General features: G+C 30.1%; 1 protein-coding gene across 1 annotated transcript in view; it reads left to right on the top strand.

Moving 5' to 3' along the window:
- Positions 1–4,133: 4,133 nt before the first annotated feature.
- The window catches only part of LOC101511338 (uncharacterized FCP1 homology domain-containing protein C1271.03c-like), a 37,644-nt gene continuing 30,442 nt past the window's right edge, over positions 4,134–11,335 (top strand). The window contains exon 1 of the mRNA XM_004499413.4: positions 4,134–4,450. The gene's annotated coding sequence lies outside the window, so the exon portion shown is untranslated. The remainder of the gene's footprint in view (positions 4,451–11,335) is intronic.

Below are 11,335 nucleotides of genomic sequence, written 5' to 3'. Positions count from 1 at the left end.
ATATGAATAGATTTTAGAATGTAATTCACGATAAAATGAAAAGTACAACCTATACAACAATGCAAAATAAAATATCATGCAAACATTGTAAAAACAACTAGCTTGAAAGCTTAAGCCAAAGTACTAAAACTTAGATTTTCAGGGCACATATGTAAAGATTGACAATGTGACACCGTAACTCTCAAAATTTTATATATATATATATATATATATATATAATAATAATAATTTATATTATATTTTTATAATATTTGCAGCAAATAAATAAAAATATATTTTCAAAAAAAGAAAAATTTTTATTTTTCACTTAGATATCACGTTTCTCAAAAATAAAAAGGAACACTTTAAACTTATTTTCTCTGTTAAAATAATTTAATCTCAATAAACTTGATTTAAGTATTATTACTTGATTTAATTTAAAAACTTACTAGTACTTTTAAGATTTTCATCCAAAAATTAGTTTCAAATTAAATAAGTAAAATACAAAATAAACACTTATTCCCGATATCACCTATTAGAGCGTGGTTCTTCCCAAACTTGAACTTCAATATTCATTAACCTATAACAACTGCGATTTCGCAAACGTAGGGTCAAACCAGTCAAACACAAACAACGAAGGAGATGAGTTTCGAAATCATGATAACAATATAATACAAGTAAGAAGAACACACAAACAATCATAATAGAACTGTATCACTACACAAACATTCCAGGAAGAAAAAATCACATTAAAAAGTCAAAATCACTCAAGGAAAATAAAAAAATTTCACTATAACATCAATCGTCTAAGAGAAATTATCACCACACACGATACATATTAATCACAACAAAACAATCACAGTAAAATGCAATGTTATGCATGAGCTTAGACTCTACTTCACAATGTGGTACCATTCTAACTCTGAAGTACTTGGTTAGGAGGCTTGATACTATGCCACCATCTTGGTGGACGGACAATTCAAATTGGCCTTGTCCTCATAGATCCCCTCAACTCAACCCGAGACACATATACGTGACAATTGAGGTAAACGTGTGTTGCGTGGTAGCTCCTGACATTTGGAGTGCTACCTCCAAGTCACCTAGGAATTCTCCACCCGAATACCTCCAAGGTCTAACAATCTTGCCTTAAGGCTCGACAACAAACCGCCACGATCAGGCTCATTCAGTTGTACTTCCCTGGAATCACTAGGCTTATCAGACCCTACCTATATGATGATAAAATAATCTTCACTTCGCAAATTCTCAATATTTATTTTCTCCCCTCGTTGGCCTATGATACTACATTAAGACTGTCATCTCAAACACAAATTGAAATCACAATTATTTCACCAAATATGGGGTTATTTCAATACTCTCATCACAAATTCACAACATCTCTATCATTAATCATATCTCATCACATAAACTCATAACAAATTTATAGCATCAGTATCATCAACCATACATCATCACACCAGCTTATCATAAGTTTATAATATCATTATTATTAATTAAACATCATCATAATCACATAAACTTATCAAAATGAATTCACTTTTTATTATCACATCACATAAACATGTCTAATCAAACATATACATAAAATTCATTCGACATCCAATATCACAATAATATCAAATATCTCACATTTAATAAAAATAAATCAAACATCACAATAATATCAAATACCACACATTTAACGAAGTTAAATCAATCAACACCTTATAAATATTTATATTCCATATTTTAATCTCACAATTCCCATATTTTTACATTAATCAATTTATCACTAAAAGGGCTACTGCCGTACATAGCGAGCCCCGAATGAATCGTTTGGAAATACGATTTTCCTGTTCATCCCATATTATATTATACTCATGAATTCAAACGCTCTCTCACTCTTTACCTTATTTCAACGCTTTCAAACACGAGTACGATTCCACAAACATACAATCTTTTTTTTTTTTTGAATTTTGTCCTTCAATCGATCTAACTCGACAGTTTATGGGTAAACGTCAAAAATAAATTATGAGTAAATACTCTAAAAATTAAATTTCAAAATTCGGTCAAGGAAAATTACCATAAATTAGAAAACCAATTCATGGAAAATATAACCACTTTTCACACGACCGTTTTGGCGTTAGTTTCACTCAAATCGGACTTACGATAAAGAAGAACGGTGCAAATTAAACGAATTCTGAAAACAGAAAAATCGAGTATTTTAGGGAGAAATTCGGGTTGTTAAAAATCTGGAAAATTATGTTTAATTGAATAGCTGAATAAGTAAAACAATATACTGACATTTGAACGGAAACGGAGAAACTTTTTTGAGTAGTCATCGATGCACGATATCAATTTTCTTCTTTTTCTCTCAATATGCGGCAGCTCTATTTTGTGTCCAGGTTAGTCTCTTTCTCACGCCCTTCATTCTTGTTATTTTCAATTTATATTTTTATTTATTTAATTAGATTTTACTCTTAAATATGTGTCTAATCCATAAAACAAATTTTACTTCTTTGTTCTATTTATTTTTATTTTTTAAATCAAACAAACAATTATCAAAACTATTTTTTGTAACACTTTTTTTTTCAAACATAATTTAATAACCAACGTATTACTTATTTTCAAAAGCAATATTTTATAAAATGAAGTAATTAAAGTAATTAATTTTTAAAAATACATTAATAATCAAAATCCTCATATTCAAAATAATACTTATTTTTTTTCAAATACTCAAATTAAAATATTACCATCATTAGAGAATAATCGATATTATAAAATAAATAAATATTACACCAACACTTTATATTAATTACTAAATCATAATAAATATATATAAAATCACAATGTCATAACAAGTATATAAAAATAAATGAAACCAAACACAATATCAATTATATCTCAAGATATTATTTATAAAAAAATAACTAAAAATAGAAAGTAGTTATAAATAATTGAAATATAGTTAACTATGTGCATACTTAACACCAGTCAAACGCACAAAAAAATATTACATTAATTGGGTACACGTATATATACGTAAAATCGCATAAAATTTTTTTCTTTAAAATATAATTTATCATTATATATTCTAAAATAATTTTAACATTAAATTAATTATTTAAAATTATACTTAACTAATAAAATAATTTATTATAAAATTTAGGGTATTACAAACAACAAAATATATAAAAAAAAAAAAGGGAAACAAGTGCTCCAGTCACATGGCAACAACTCCAATAGTTGTTCTATGCATGATATCCAATTAAAATTAATCGAATCAATTCTTCCTAAATATAAGCTTAAATTTACCTCTATAGTTGTAAATTCAGAATTGTGACTAGTTGAAATTCCTTCATTTCTAAATATTCGACCAATCTCATATACTTTTTCAAACCCACCGCCTCTCATAAAGGAAAGCTTTAAAATAGTTAAAAACTAGACTAAACCAATAAAATTGTCTAAGTGCACAATCTCAAATTTTATTGCTTGAGGAAGTCCTCTCTATGTCAAGATAAAGGTTTTTCAAAAAGTTTGCAGCTAAAACAAAAATGAATTACTCCTTTAAAGAAGAGACAACATTTAAATTATTTATACTGTATAGAAAGAGCTCTTCATGATGCTCGAAGATCTTGTACTAGTAATCTAATTATTTTGTAGTACATTTGGGATGAACACTAGACATGTCTCTTTTTTTAATTGCAGATTACGGAAAATAGCGGTTTGTTTTAATTCCACTATGCTAGAGTTATAGTACCATAATAGCGTCTATTTGACAACACTTTGTATTAAATAGCGTATTGCAGAACAATGGCGATTTGTTCAATTTCCAGTATGCTATAGCGACTATTTGATATAATACTCTAAATGTAAACAAAAGTTTCTAAATTACAACATAAACAAACATGTGATCGAACAAGAAAGAAATATCAACAAGGTGACAATAAAATAGCATTTTAGTTAGCATAAAAAGTTTAGTATTGAATTGATAATGGCAAGGAATGAAATAAACTAAAAAGAGGAGGCAAATTGGTCAATTACTAAAGTTAGCGGTCCCACTGCAGCAGCTCTCCAACGGCTACAATCCAATTTCCACTATAAATGGTGCCTTTTCTCCAACGGCTACAATCCAATTTCCACTATAAATGATGCCTTTTCTCCAACGGCTACAATCCAATTTCCACTATAAATGGTGCCTTTTCTCCAACGGCTACAATACCACTCATCCTCATTTCACTAAACACAATCATCCCTCGCCAACATCTTTTGCGCCTTCACCGCCATCTCTTCTTCATCATCAATAAAATCCAAGTCACGATTCTACGATGAGCTTCTGGATTCACGGCACCGGTGCAAGACCTGAGGCGCAACGCTTTCTTCTCTGAGGAAGAGATGGAAAAACAGAGAAAGATAAGACACGGTGGAAAACACAAGAAAGATAAACTCACATTGCTTCCTTTTCAATCACCAAGTAAGCCTAATTCAATTTATCTAAAATATTATATTTACTTTGTTTTTATTTCCTAAAATATAAATTTTATCTTAATTTTAGTTGTTGATATATATTTATAAATAATAATTTTTTTAATATTTTTATAATTTTTAAAAATATAGATACTTATTTATTTCCAACCTCTTTTACTATTTTTTTAACTAAAAAAATTAAATTTTTATAGTTTGTTAGCTTCAAATTTTAATTTTAAAACACTTATTTGTCCTTTGTCAAATCAATAATATTTTTTTTAACAAATTATTTTATAGCAACAAGATACTAACAATAAAAAAAAAAATTAAATGATAATAAAAATTAGATAATAATAATAATAACAATTAAATAAAAAGAAATGTATATTGATAAATGAAAATGAGACGAAATACATTAAATTAACGATAAAAATACATTATATTTGAGAAAACAAAATACATCAAATTTGAGTAAATGTGTCAGCAGCGTTTGGACAACGTTTTCTAATATGACCAGCAACTCGACATAATCGGCATTTTCTTGGTACTCTTTTTGTAATGTTCATTTCCGTTCTAATGTGTTTGCATAATTATATTTTATGTTAGAAGATGTTTCTATGACATATGAACAAGACATATGTTTAGCTTGATATTTCTCACAATCGCATCACTTGTTAGAAAGATTTACACTGAAATGACCAATTGGTCGCCCTTCTCTTGGAAACACTGTCTCGTGCACCATGAAAGTATGATTGCTCCGATCAAAACTATCCACACTATGACTATTGGATTTACTTATTTCCAATTTCATAAAATTTATGCAAGTTTATGTGTATACTTGACAAGAAGTTAAAATTGATGTGTGTCGTTTTCCCATGGTTGAAAACAGTGTCTCTGTTTTAAAATAAGTTGATTGGACCAAAGCAGTGGTGATAGAAAGGTTGTGCGGCCCTTTTAATACTGCGTTGGTCGACTCCACAATGTTAGTTGTCATTTGACTCCAACGACTACTTCGGAATGTTTGAATTCAATCTTGTCGAGATATGTTGTCTAATCATTTTAAAGCCTCCTCTGGATTTACTATGCCGATTTTACTATGTAGGCTCGTTGATCGAGTAACCTCTATTGAAACAATAGATAATTATATAAGTTAATAATGAAATTATTAAAAACTACACCAATTTTACAAATTAAGAATGAAACTATTACCCATATAACTTTTTTCTTCAAAACATTGTCTTTAAATTCCCTTGCAAATTTTTGTGAAATATGTCGGACCCAGAACATATGCTTTGACGAAGAATCTTGCCACCCATTATTCAGATTATTATAAGCACTATTAATGGAATGATGTCTATCTAAAATCAAACAAATATTGGCTTGTGCAGTGACATATTTTCTCAAATTTCTCAAAAAGAAACTCCAACTCTCTTTTGTCTCACCTTCCACGATAGCATAGACAATAGAAATTATGTTGTCGTTCCCATCATGTGCAACTGCTACCAATAGAGTTTTCCCATCATGTGCAAACTGCTACTAATAGAGTTCCTTTGTACTTATCGTACAACCAAGTCCCATCAATGTGTATTATTGGTTTGTAGAATTTAAACGCAGATATACACTAAACAAAAACCCAAAATAGTCTATGAAAAATTCTTATCCTACCTATCAAACTATTCTCATGATAAGCTGGGATAGTTTCCATTTCTATTTTAGTTCCTAGAACAAATGTTTTCATAACCAACAACCATTGTGTTTCCATTACTATTTTAGTTCTTGGAGCAAATATTTTCATAACCATTGTGAGAGTTGATTGTAAGATTCTTCCCAATTACCATAAATTTATTCGATCGTTTTATTTTTGTCCATCCAGACCTTTGTATAACTAACTGTGTAGTTACGTAAATCCCGAATCTGAGCAACAATGACATTCACTTTGATTAAAGGATCCACTTTAACAACTTGCATTATGCTTTGACATGTCATGTTAGAATCGAGTTTCGTATGATCTTGTGACAATGCATGTATGAGGCACATTCAATTTACCAATAACCCACAATTCACTTTTATTGCGTTTTAAAGCTCTGCATCTAAACAAACAATTTGGATGTGAACAATAAATGACACACCTTTCTAAATCCGATTTTTGTACCACAAAATTCAATGATTGTTTTAAATGGTAACGCTTGATTGCATGTACGCATTCATCTTTGTTATGAAACTTCATTCCATCAACTGTTGGGACTTCATTAATGAACAAGTGATCAAATTCACTAGATTGTTGTTGAGTATCTAAGTTGATGCTCTTCAGATGAGATGGTGGATCAAAATCAGGTAGGATAGGTTGATCTTCTGCTTCCCTGTCAACATCAATGTCATCGTCAAAATTATCAAATGATTCAACGAAGTATGTTTCATCCTCTTCACTATAATCACTTAATTGTTCCTCGTTGATACTATATAAGACACTAAAGGGAAGATCACATTGTGAACTTGTTGCATGAGATTGATGATGGAGTTGAAAATTTCTGGATGAATTTGTTCTAATTGCGTAGAGTATGGTTCATAATGTTATGATGGGTAGAGTATGGTTCATAGTGTTATGATGGAGAATAGTGTTGTTTGGTGATATAGTTTATTGACACCTTGTGTTCTTTGGTGAAAATACAACAAGGTTTGAACTCATGAAGATTTGCGACGACTAAGATGTTGATTTGATATTTGATGTTTATGCACAATTGTCACAACTCGGCACCATTGATTTATATGTTACCTTTGAGTCTGGTCCTCCATCAACAAATATTGATCAACCATCGACGTCAAAGATACCTTATCAACCCGACTTATATTCTCCATCACAACACTATGAACCATACTCTACCGATAAGAACAAACTCATCAAGAAAGTTTTCAACTCCATCATCAATCTCCTCCAACAAGTCCACAATGCGATATTTCCCTTAGTGTCTTATATAGTATCAACGAGGAAGAATTACGTAATTTTAGTGAAGATGATGAAACATACTTCGATGAATCATCTGATAATTCTGATTGATGTTGACGAAGATATGGAAGCAGAAGATCAACCTATCCTACCTGATTTCGATCCACCATCTCACCTGAAGAGCATCAATTTAGATACTCAACAGAAATCAAGTGAATTTGATCACTTGTTCATTAAAGAAGTCCTAACAGTAGATGGAACTCTTGCAGTTGGAATGAAGTTTCATAACAAAGATGAATGCGTACATGCAATCAAGCGTTACCATTTAAACCATCATTGAATTTTGTGGTACAAAAATCAGATTTAGAAAGGTATGTCATTTATTGTTCACATTCAAATTGTTTGTTTAGATCAGAGCTTCAAAACGCAGAAATGATGTGGGTTATTGATAAATTGAATTTTCCTCATACATGCACATATTCTGCATTGTCACAAGATCGCATTCTAACATGATATGTCAAAGGTGAAGGTCATTGTTGCTCAGATTCGGGCTTTACATAACTACACAGTAAGTTATAAAAAGGTCTGGATGAGAAAAATAAAGCGATCGAACAAATTTATGGTAATTGAGAAAAGTCTTACAATCAACTCCCTTGGTTGTTGGTTATGAAAACGTTTGCTTCAAGAACTAAAATAGAAATGGAAACCATTCCAGCTTATCGTGAGAATAGTTTGATAAATGGGATAAGGATTTTTCATAGACTATTTTGGGCTTTCGTTCCGTGTATATCTGTGTTTAAATTCTGAAAAACAATAGTACAAGTTGATGAGACTTGGTTCTACGACAAGTAAAAAGGATTTCTATTGGTTGCAGTTAGGATGAGAACGAAAACATAATTCATATTGCTTATGCTATCGTGGAAGGTGAGACAAAAGAGAATTGAAGTTTCTTTTTGAGAAATTTGAGAAAATATGTCACTCCACAAGCCAACATTTGTTTGATTTCAGATAGACATGAATCCTAAGAGTGCTTATAATAATTCGAATAATTGGTGGGAAGATCCTCCATCAAAGCATATGTTTTGCATCGGACATATTTCACAAAATTTTGCAAGGGAATTTAAAGACAATGCTTTGAAGAAAAAAGTTATTTCTTTGGGTAATAGTTTCATTAATTGTTTTATTTTTATTTTTTATGATTTTTTTTATTTCTTTTATTTTTATTTTATTTTTTTTATTTATTTAGTTTCCCTTAAAAGATAAACTGAAATGTCAAATTCATGTAAACAAAAATCTAAATGATGTCGTATTATCATATATTTGCATGTAACTAACTGGCTTCGGTGAATGGATCAAGCTTGAAAATTATAAAATAGACGCCGACCTCATTACTGTTGAGAGATGGAGACCTGAAACTCGCATGTTTCATCTTCCGAGTGCACAATAACTTTGTTAGATGCATATTACATTCTAACATTAGATGTTTCTAGTTTACCTGTTAGCGTTCCAATTAGTAAAATATATTTATCAAGATTACTTAGGAGTTAATGTTTCTAGTTTACCTGTTAGCGTTCCAATTAGTAAAATATATTTATCAAGATTACTTAGGAGTTATTCCATTTGATTAACCCTGAGGTGGAATAACTCCTAAGTATTGACAAATTTGTTTTACATGTACAAAATTGGAACCGCTAACTGGTAAACCAGAAACATTTAATCCTAGAATGTAAGCATCTAAACAAAGTTATTGTTATTGTGCACTCACTTATTGGGAAGATGAAACATGTGAGTTTTAGGTCTCCATATCTCAACCGTATAATGAGGCCGACATCTATTTTATAATTTCCAAGCTACATGCAAATATATGATAATATGACATCATTTAGTTTTTTGTTTACATGATTTTGACATTTCAATTTATCTTTTAAGGGAAACTAAATAAATAAAATAAAATAAAAATAAAAGAAATAAAAAATTCAGAATAAATAAAAATAAAACAACTAATGACACTAAATAAATAAAATAAAAATAAAAGAAATAAAAAATTCAGAATAAATAAAAATAAATCAATTAATTAATGACATGAAATAAATAAATAAAATAAGATAAAACAATTAATGAGATATTTCTTGTAGATAGTTCCATAATAAAAATTCAAATTTTTTTTGATAACTTTGAATGTACTAATGAATGTAAAGAAAGTGAAGAAATTTTGAATACAAGTTTGGCGAAACATGTATTTATATGTCGCTTCTTCATGAACAATTTCAGATGTGTTCAGGACTTCTTCATGAGGTCGCTGTGACTTCTTCAATAGGTTGCTTATGCCCAGTGCTACGCCATTTCAGTTAATCTTGTTCGTCGAATAAAAGTTATCATCGGGTCTGAATGATCCATGGACTTATTCGTGAGGTCGTTTCCCCGACTACTTCAACATGTCGCTTATGCCCAATGTTACGCCATTTCATTTAATCTTGTTCGTTGAATAAAAGTTATCAACGAGTCTAAATGATAAATGGAATACAATCCTTGTCATTTATTTTCAACCAATTAAATTATTCTATTCAATATTTAATCTTGTCCATTGAATAAAAGTTATCAACGAATCTAAATGATTATGGAATGCAATCTTGTGATTTGTTTATAACAAACTAAATTATTCTATTCAATAAATCTTGTGAATAAAAGTTACCAACGATCTAAATGATCCATGGAAGACCATCTTGTGATTTATTTTCAACCAACTAAATTATTCGATTGAATATTTAATGTTGTCCATCGAATAAAAGTTACCAATCTAAATGATCTATGGAAGGCAATCCATGTGATTTGTTTTCAACCAATTAAATTATTATATTAAATATTTCAAACACCAAACCTTCTATAAATAGAAAACAAATATATACTATCTCACCACACCTTCTATCTCACCATACCTTCTACCATTTCATACTCAATAAATCACTTAATCATGTCTATTAATTTGTATTGTTTATCACAATGGTTCAATTGTCGATGAAGTTGAAAGAAAAACATTCGTAAGTGACTATAAAAAAGCGTTCAAAGTATATTTAGGAAACAACCTTGCTCGTCTAAAGAATGTCATTAGAAAAAAATTACAGCTCGATGACAGCGTCACAAAAAGTGATATAGTTTATTGACACCTTGTGTTCTTTGGTGAAAATACAACAAGGTTTGAACTCATGAAGATTTGCGACGACTAAGATGTTGATTTGATATTTGATGTTTATGCACAATTGTCACAACTCGGCACCATTGATTTATATGTTACCTTTGAGTCTGGTCCTCCATCAACAAATATTGATCAACCATCGACATCAAAGATACCTTATCAACCCGACTTATATTCTCCATCACAACACTATGAACCATACTCTACCGATAAGAACAAACTCATCAAGAAAGTTTTCAACTCCATCATCAATCTCCTCCAACAAGTCCACAATGCGATATTTCCCTTAGTGTCTTATATAGTATCAACGAGGAAGAATTACGTAATTTTAGTGAAGATGATGAAACATACTTCGATGAATCATCTGATAATTCTGATTGATGTTGACGAAGATATGGAAGCAGAAGATCAACCTATCCTACCTGATTTCGATCCACCATCTCACCTGAAGAGCATCAATTTAGATACTCAACAGAAATCAAGTGAATTTGATCACTTGTTCATTAAAGAAGTCCTAACAGTAGATGGAACTCTTGCAGTTGGAATGAAGTTTCATAACAAAGATGAATGCGTACATGCAATCAAGCGTTACCATTTAAAACCATCATTGAATTTTGTGGTACAAAAATCAGATTTAGAAAGGTATGTCATTTATTGTTCACATTCAAATTGTTTGTTTAGATCAGAACTTCAAAACGCAGAAATGAATTGTGGGTTATTGATAAATTGAATTTTCCTCATACATGCACATATTC

The sequence above is a fragment of the Cicer arietinum genome, chromosome 3 (genome assembly GCF_000331145.2).
Source record: "Cicer arietinum cultivar CDC Frontier isolate Library 1 chromosome 3, Cicar.CDCFrontier_v2.0, whole genome shotgun sequence".
Lineage (NCBI taxonomy): Eukaryota > Viridiplantae > Streptophyta > Magnoliopsida > Fabales > Fabaceae > Cicer > Cicer arietinum.
The sequence above is the reverse complement of the archived record's forward strand: the minus strand, read 5'-3'. Positions and strand labels throughout refer to the sequence as shown.